Source organism: Nelumbo nucifera, chromosome 8, assembly GCF_055504915.1.
Source record: "Nelumbo nucifera cultivar China Antique chromosome 8, China Antique-T2T, whole genome shotgun sequence".
Taxonomy (NCBI): Eukaryota; Viridiplantae; Streptophyta; class Magnoliopsida; order Proteales; family Nelumbonaceae; genus Nelumbo; species Nelumbo nucifera.
The window spans coordinates 23,952,446-23,961,463 of NC_142656.1; the positions used below are offsets into that span (position 1 = coordinate 23,952,446).

Sequence of the window (9,018 nt, forward strand, 5' to 3'; positions counted from 1 at the left end):
AAGCAAAGCTACTACAAATTCAGTAACCAGTTTGATAAGTCTCCATCAAACGATAAATTCGAATAGAAACCAAGCTTCGCCTGCTCATGGGCAGCTACATTACCACTTTTGGGGCACCAACTGAACCTGATCTCCATACCTTATCTGATGCTAGCCATGTCTTCTCTAGGAAAAACCAAGTCTTTTGGTCCCTGAGTGGACAAGCTGTTAAGATATGAGGTCAAAACTTGACAAACTAATTCAACAAAAAATCGAAATAATCCTTTCTTTTTTGCTTCCTTTATTCCTTCCACAAGAGCTAGAGCTTCTGCCATTGCCATCAGAGGGCATTCAGGTGAGATAGGCCACACGCTGCCCAACAAAAAAGGCCAGCTGAGTCTCTTGCAATAAAACCAAAAGAAGCTTTATTATGATCCTTAAAACCTCCGTTCACATTGATCTTCACAAAGCCATTTCAAGGAGGGGATACCAGAAAAAAGAAGAGTAGTCCTGGAACCCCCTTACCTGAAATGTTTTCCAATTTCTGATGCAAGAGTAGAGATGTTTCTACTGTCGACCTGTTCATAGCATTAATCGCCACCAAAGGGTCAATTGAAACATCTTCAAAATAAAAACTAGAAGAGATGAGTCGATCGAGATTTACACTTAATATAACTCATGGTAGAAATCAGTTCAGTTCAGCTCGTTCAAGTCATTACTTTGATATTTGGCCAAAATTGTGGATTGAAAATATACAACCCCAAATGCTTGATATTTGGACAAAGTTGAAGATGGTAAATAAAGAAACCATGTTTAGCATCATGCAGCTTGCTTACTATCATAAAAAGATAGCATTTACAGTACTTAGTACTCTTCTTGATCCTAACCAAGAGAATAAGGAAACTTGTAACTCTTTGAGCAAATAAATAACTTAGCTTAATAGACAAAGAACAGATGGATACATTAATAACTTAATTGGGCAAGTACACATGATTAGGTCATTAGTACTAATTAAAGTTTCTTGAAGTTATGCTTTATCGGCTATGTTTACGTAATTAAGTTCCAATATTTAGGCTTCTTAAAAAGATATGCTGGACCCATTTGATAAATCAATAGTTGATACCACCCACAGTTTTTTTTGAAAATCCATCCACCTTAGAATGCTATTTATAAATAAATCTACAGACCCAGAACTCTATAAATACCCCCACAACTCTTTATCATTCCATAAGATATACACAGTTTTCTTGCACAATAGAACACACTCTGCAAATAGGTTGATACAAAGATGGCTAAGTTTTTCGGATGCTTCTTCTTTGTGCTCTTAGTCCTCTCAGGTTTCTTAGACTATCCTCATTTTTATTTTTTGTCTCTGCTTATCCATACCTTTATGAGCATTTCTATAATACATGAATACATCTTTCTGTATCAACATCAAAAATAGACTTGCTATATATTTGCAAAAGTTTCTAGTTGCACTTCTCCCACACTGTGTTACAGCCATTGTTACATTACCAATAATATTGTTATTCTTTCTTTTACTTTAAAGGGGCGTTTTTTTTTTGAGGATTTTGAGAGGGGGGAAACTTCGTTAATAAGATTTTGATTCCCATTGATCAAAAATCTCATTATTTTTTTTTAGATTTATGCAGAGATTAAGGTAAATTTATTTACCTGGATATCACTTACCTCCTAGGTGGATAAACAACTTTCCCACCTTGGAGAAAAGTTGTCGGTACTTGAATGGGACAAAAATACCCTTTGTAATAATATATTTTTATGGGTAAAATGATCATTCTCTTATTTGCATTATCCAGCTATGTATTTCCTGAGAAACATTTACCCAAATGTATTTAACTAGATATAACTTACCAAAAAGGGAACGAGGACTAAGTAACTTACCAATCGTTTGTCAATGACAAAATGGGAATGAGAATCCTGGTAGAATATATACAGACTTGCTCTCATTAATTCCCCCTCCTTTCAGCCTTTATTTATTTTCTTATTGTATAAACGATGCATGGTTGTTGCAGTTGTGTCAAAGTTGCCCAGTTCGGATGCTGCTGGCGGTCGTACTTGTGTGGAAGTTCAGCCGTTCGGTAGCAACGAGTGTAATATCAACGCATGCGTGGCCTGGTGCGATCGAACCTACAATGGTCAGGGTCATTGCCAGAAAGATGGAAATTACAATAACTGTTTATGTTCCTATAATTGCTAATTAAGTTAAATAATCTCTTTTGCTTTTCTTAGTGATTGTACGTAATAAAGGAAAGGCAGCCTCTCTACTCTTTGTACTGTTTCTTCATCAATCTAAGTGGACCTCCTTATAATTTCTCTCTGCCATCTTCCTTACGTTAATTGCATATTAAATAAAAGAGTGGCATTGAGATGGGTGGGTCGTTGCTCCATTGCGACTTAGATGATCGGGGTACAAATATTTAAAACAATGATCAAATGTCATTAGTAATTGTATGTTATTAGAAACTAAGTAAAAAAAAATACTACTAGATAGATAAGGATCAGAAGCTCCATCTAAAACTGATTGTAGATTCTTTATTGGTCTTTGGATGATATATGAATGGAATGTGGGTTCAGTGGACTATTTTCTTTAATCCCAATCTTTACTCCAGGTGGAAGGGCGACTGCCTTAAATTTTATTAACCATTTTCAAAAGGAAAATTTGTAATAACTGAGGACTTAGCCTGCCTTACCCCATTACCCAAGCATACATAGCTCTCCATCGCCATCTCATGCCCACAAAAAAAAAAGCCTAGCAAAACCTAATTAATTCTAATGATAGGAAAACCCAAATTATCTTTGTGAATAAGAAGAGCCAAATCTCTTGGAATTTGAGAATTACCATTGATCACTTTAAGCATGCGTCTTTCATCAATTCCTTTGTTAGTTAGGAGATCAGCACAACGATTTCCTTCCCGTAAGATATGGATCCACCATATTCATTCTCTGCACTAAGTTTTTAATCCTGTGCAAGATGTAAAACAAAATTGCAAGGATAATCCGAACTACCCATTAGAATGTCAATAATAATCATGTTATCTCTTTCAACCCCAATCTCTTTATAGCCTCTTTGCAAACAAAGCCTTAGACCATCATACAAAGCTAAAAATTCTACTTGAGTAGTGGTAGACTGACCATAGTAATAGTGAAAAGCAAATATGAGAGGTTCAAAAGAGCTTCTATGTAAACCCCAACCTCCTCCTAGACCAGGATTGCCGCAACAAGCCCCATCCACATTCATCTCGTAAGCAAAGCTACTTGGAAAGTGGGCCATTATTCATATTTGAAGGATCATTATTAAGAGCATTGATGTCCTTCAACTATTTTTTAATATTTTCTATAAGTAATAAGGATGAAGAACCCTTACCTTCATATATACATTTACGTCTTTCTTTCCATATGGTCCAAAGGATTATAGACGAAGTGATACAAATAACTTGATTCACCTGAGTATCCTTTTTACAAACATTCCACCAATGAAAAACTCGATCCACTACATGTTGAGTAGGATAAATGGGAATGTTAAAGAGATTATTAAAGTAAGACCAAATTTTAGAAGCCATAACTCCGGTGGAAAATAAATGATTAAATGATTCCACCCCATGATTACCGCAACAACAACACTTGGAAGCCAAATTAACACCTCTTCGTGATATGACCTCATCAACTGGAACAACTTCATGCATAAATCCCCACATAAAAATGGTTATTTTAACTGAGATATTAACCTTCCAAACATATTTAAGCTAGTAGATGTGCTGCCCATGATTCCTAACGATATTCCAAGCAGATTTTGTAATGAAAGTGCCACTTTGATTAAATTTCCAAATTAACCTATCATCTTCATTGCGTCTATAGCACTCTATTGAATGGCATGAGGAATAATTCCAACATCATGAAAAGACGATACTCCCTCTTGGTTGAAAACCTTATTTAAAGTAAAATCCATAACTTCAACTTCAATTTCATCAATTTGACAAATCAAAGGCCAGAACCCAAGCAATTATCATACCAAAAGGAAATTTCACATTTCCCTATCATCCATTGACAAGAATTAATAGCAATATCTTTGATGCAACATCTCTTTCCAAAATCTACTACTAGAGGAAGGAGTAGTGAGAAAAGTTATAGGTCTGGACTTTATATATTTTGATTCCATAAACTTTGCTCACATGCCCTCTTTTTTAACGATTTTAAACCATGATTTTAACCTGAAAGCCTTAATAATATCAAACATGGATCGCACTCCCAAAACTCCTTCATCTATAGGGTTACAAATTTTTGTCCTTCCTATCCAATGTTTTTTTTGTTTCCAAACTTTGAGTCTCCCCACAAAAAAATAAGAAAATTAACATTCAGTGGACCATGTGGATGATGGTTTTAGGAGAAGAAGCAGCTCCAAGGACATGGATTAATTGACTTTGGAGGACATGATTAATTAAAAATAGATGCCCTCCACTACTTATAAACTTAGCCCTCCAAATGTCAATTTTGTTTTTTATTTTTTGAAAAATAGGTTCAAAGTCCTTAATTCGAACACATTCAATAGGAGCACCCAGGTAAATAAACGGAATATGCTTTTGAGAAAAACCTGTTACTTGTTTGATAATATTCACCTTTGATGCACCCATGTTTTGTTGAACAATGAAACAAGACTTTTCTTTATTCACCAGTTGTCCTTAAGCTTTCTCGTATGCTGAAATAAATTGCATCAAGTTTTGCAGACCTCTTTTATTACCTTTTGAAAAAATCATTGTGTCATTAGAAAATAGGCTATGAGAAATCAATTCACAACTTCTAGGAAGAGCATAAAAAGGAACATATCCATTTTTATAAATAACATGCAAACCTTTACACAATACCTCTTCTGTTATAATAAACAGATTTAGTGAAAGAGGGTCTCTTTGTCTTAAACCTCTTGTCGAATGGAAGTATCCTACTGGAGTGCCATTGATAATTATAGAAAACCTACAATTGCACATGCACAATATAATCATTTCCATCCAGATATTGCTAAAACCAAAACATTGAAGAGCTAAAAGGACAAATTTTCAATTCATTCTATCATAAGCTTTTGCCATATCCAATTTAAGAATAACATTACCTCCTCCTGATTTTCTATTAAGCTCCCCAGCCATTGCCTACACCAAATTGATGTTATCACTTATATTTCTACCTTTGACAAAAGCCCCTTGCTCTGTAGAAATAATCTTAGGAAGCATCCCTGCCAATCTGTCTGCCCGCAATTTTGGATAAAGCTTATAACAAAAGTTACAAAGGCTTATCGGTCTAAAATCAACAAAATACTTGGGATTTTCTTTCTTCGAGGTCAAAACAATAAATGTTGAAGTTTAGTACCTTGGCAAACACTTAGTGTAAAATATTTCTTTAATGGCCTTATTTGCATCCATGCCAAAAACATCCCAACAACTAATGAAGAACGAGCCATCAAAACTATCTGCTCCTGGAGCACTTTCATGGTTCATAGAAAAAATTGTTGATTTGGTCTCTTCATCAATAGGAATACAAATCAGACTTTCATTATCTTCCTTAGTAATTAAACGAGGAATATATTGAAATAAATAATCATGATTTTCACTACCCTCATCAATTAAAATTTGTTTAAAGTAATCCACTGCCTTCACTTTTATATTATTAATGTGTGGGACTTCTTCATCATCAACCCAAATTTTATTAATATGTGAATGTTTTCTTTGGACCTTAATGGAGGAATGAAAGTATTTAGAATTTCAATCCCCTTCTCTTAAAAATATCTCCTCTTGAGCTAACATTTGGTTTAAATTATCTCTACCATTCTGGACAGTAGCTTTATTTTCATCAGAGTTGTCTCTCTCTAATTTAGCTTCTGCCTCACACACCTTCCATTCAGCATGATGGACATTGGCAAAAACATCACCAAACACACTTTCATTCCATTCTTTTAATTTCCCCTTCATCAATTTTAGTTTATCAGCTAAAATAAATATGTTATTTCCATTCAACTGGATTTTCCAACAATCATGAATCAACTGTTTGAAATCGGGGTGCAAACTCCACATCCTTTGAAAACGAAAAGGTCTTGGACTCAAGAAGAGGGGTGTGGTCAGAGCAATTTCTATTCAAGTGGTAAACTTCAGTGTTTTGAATATTCAAATTCCATTCTACATTCACCAAGCAATGGTCAAGTCTTGCAAAGGATGTTCCATTTGACCTGGTAAAACGGCTTCTAGTGAAACCCAACTCCACTAAACCAGCATTAGAGATGAAATCATTAAATTCAAAAATAGGTCTCATCACTACCTTCCCTCCTAATCTTTCATTCTATTTCTAACCACATTAAAGTCTCCCCCTATTAACCAATAACCAAGGGAAATTATAGTTGTTTGAGGAAATCTCTAAACATCTCCACATATCCCTCCTTTCTAAGTAATTACAACTAGCATAAACAGCAATAATATAGAAAGAATAGGCTCCTTGGATTATAGAGACTTTAAGGTAATAAATTGCTTGGAAATTTCAACTAGCTCCACATCCAAGCATTGACTCCAAAAGACCCAAATTTTACAGCCATTACTATCACCCATAAGAAAACAGTTAAGACCAAGATCCATTGCAATTTGAGAAGCTCTACAAGCTTCTATAAAAGGCTCCATTACCATTGTTATGGAAATCTTATGGATTTGAATTAATTTTTTTAAACGGCGATCCGTTTTTGTGTTTTCAATTCCTCTAGTATTCCAAAAAAGAGCATTTAGCATGGCTAAAAAGTAGGAGAATTAGTTGGGATCTCACCTCTATAACCAGTCGTTTTTCTTACTCTCTTTGGACAAACCACCAAATCATTATTCGGTTCAGCTCCCGGTTCAATGTTTTGTCTAACCTCCATGCGAGATGCCGGTGTCTCCTCCACCACCGTTTCATGTTCTTCTTCCCTGATCGGAGTTTTATATTCATTGGTGTCCTCAATTTCAACAAATGAGCCTTCCTCTTCATTGGTGGATTGCTCACCAACTCTTTTTATTGCTTCTGAAACTCTTTTTACCAAACTATCATGAAAAGCTTTAAAAACTGAAGTATCAGTAGCTTGATTATCAAATTAATTCTTCAGTCCATCCGCTGTCCTTGGTCTTACAATACCATCAGATTCTTTTACCATTATAGGAGTCAAATCATCTTTAGACTTTGCATAAGGAGAGGGTGTTACAAAAGCTTCTTGAAACGCATCTTCAATGGCTTGACGTATTTCATTTGTAATTAATTCTTGATTGCTAAGAATGTTTATGGCTTCATATGTTGACGAAACTTCGACCGAATGAGGTTGTTCTTTATTATTTATGGAGCTTAATTCCGCAAATTTACTAATGGCACCCACTGGCCTCCACTCCATTCTTGCCTCTTTTGATGGTCTTGCCTCTATCCTGATATCTTTCTCTTGTTTGTTCTTTCCTTGTTCCACCTTAACTCTGATTTCATTTTGGATTTTCTTCCATTCCTTGGCTTCATGACCAATTTTCTTGCATTTCACACAATAAAGTGGAAAATTTTTATAAGTTACGTTTTGGAAGAAGCCATCTTTTCCTATACCAACCCACACCTGATCAATCAACGGCTTGGTAATGTTTACTTCCACACAAACTCTAGCTTGCTTGGCCATGGTAAATTGCAGAGTTGCTAAATGGACTTTCAACACTTTTCCAACATTACCCGTGATTGATCTTTATGAAACCTTCACCAAAGAGATTGACTGATAATTTGGGCAAACTAATCCAAATTGGTAGGATGGTAGGATCCTTTCCAGGGTTAAAGAAATGTGTCCATTTAAGGAATCTGAAAAGAAAGCCTTTAAGATAAATTATTTCCCGGAGCCAAACTTTCAAGAAATCTTCTTCACATTGAAAATGAAACAACAAATGTGTGTAATCTATTGAGGAAATAACTACCTCCTTCTTCAAAATAAATCTGTTCATTAGTAGGCTTTTAATTTCAGGAATGGGAGGTCTACCATAAGAGCATTTAGCAACCAACGCGAATCTGAAAGGCTCACAAGCCTTATTTATTTCTTCTTCAGAGAAGAACACATCAGGTTCAGCGTATTGAGTGAAAAAGGGCGACTTAACACCAATTCTAACTTGCTCCAAAGCACAAGTTTCAACAACTATTTCTGCAAAAGATTTCTTTGGACCTTTTTACTTGGCACTTATTCTTTTTCTATTTCTTATTCTTCTTCATCATTGACCATCATCTTTTCTGTCTAGACATTTTATTTTTAGGGAGAATGACCGTTCAGCCCTGGGTCAGAAATTTTAAGCCCAAAGTAATGTTGGGGTGGGTGCCAACTTGGAATTGATGACAATTCATGGGAGGGCATTGGTGTGTAGAATTGGGGGTTTTTGACAATTTGAATGTTAATAGTTCTGCAACCGAATTCAGAAATCTGCATTGGGCCTGTCCGTACTTTTCTGTTCATGTCCTTTAGTCTTTCTGCATCATTTCGAATTTTAAACATACTTCAATTAATCTCTTAGCGGACATAGGGGCATTCTTGGACTTTTACAAAAGTCTAGACCTCTAGAACCCAACACCATAGTTATGTAGAGCCCAAAAATTCAAATCCGATGGCACCTAGATCATCCCAAACTAACACCAGTTATCCTTTTATTTTAAGACCTGACGCCGAAATTGATTCCAACACCATAGGTACGTAGGTCCCAAAAATCTAAATCCAATGATACTAAGATCACCCAAATCGATCACTATTCACCTGTTCATCTTAAAACCTAAAGCCGAAATTGATTCCAATCATCCGATCGGAATCATTTTTATCCTAAAACTTATCTCAAGTCAAATAAAATATTTTAAAGCATATGTATATAAAACCTAGAATTTCAAATCTGATAATACCAAAATCACCCAAATCTCATGTCATTTAGCTCTTCATCTTAACATCTGAACTTGGGACCAATTCCCATCACCTGATTGGGATCATTTACCTCCCTTTCTCACATACAAAAACACACATTC

General features: G+C 35.3%; 1 long non-coding RNA gene across 1 annotated transcript; it reads left to right on the plus strand.

Annotated features, from left to right (window-relative positions):
- Nucleotides 1-1,177: 1,177 nt before the first annotated feature.
- Nucleotides 1,178-2,313, plus strand: LOC148789751 (uncharacterized). Its single transcript, XR_016079794.1, has 2 exons — nt 1,178-1,316; nt 2,013-2,313. It is a non-coding gene; the product is annotated as an uncharacterized LOC148789751 (long non-coding RNA).
- The last annotated feature ends 6,705 nt before the right edge of the window (nt 2,314-9,018 follow it).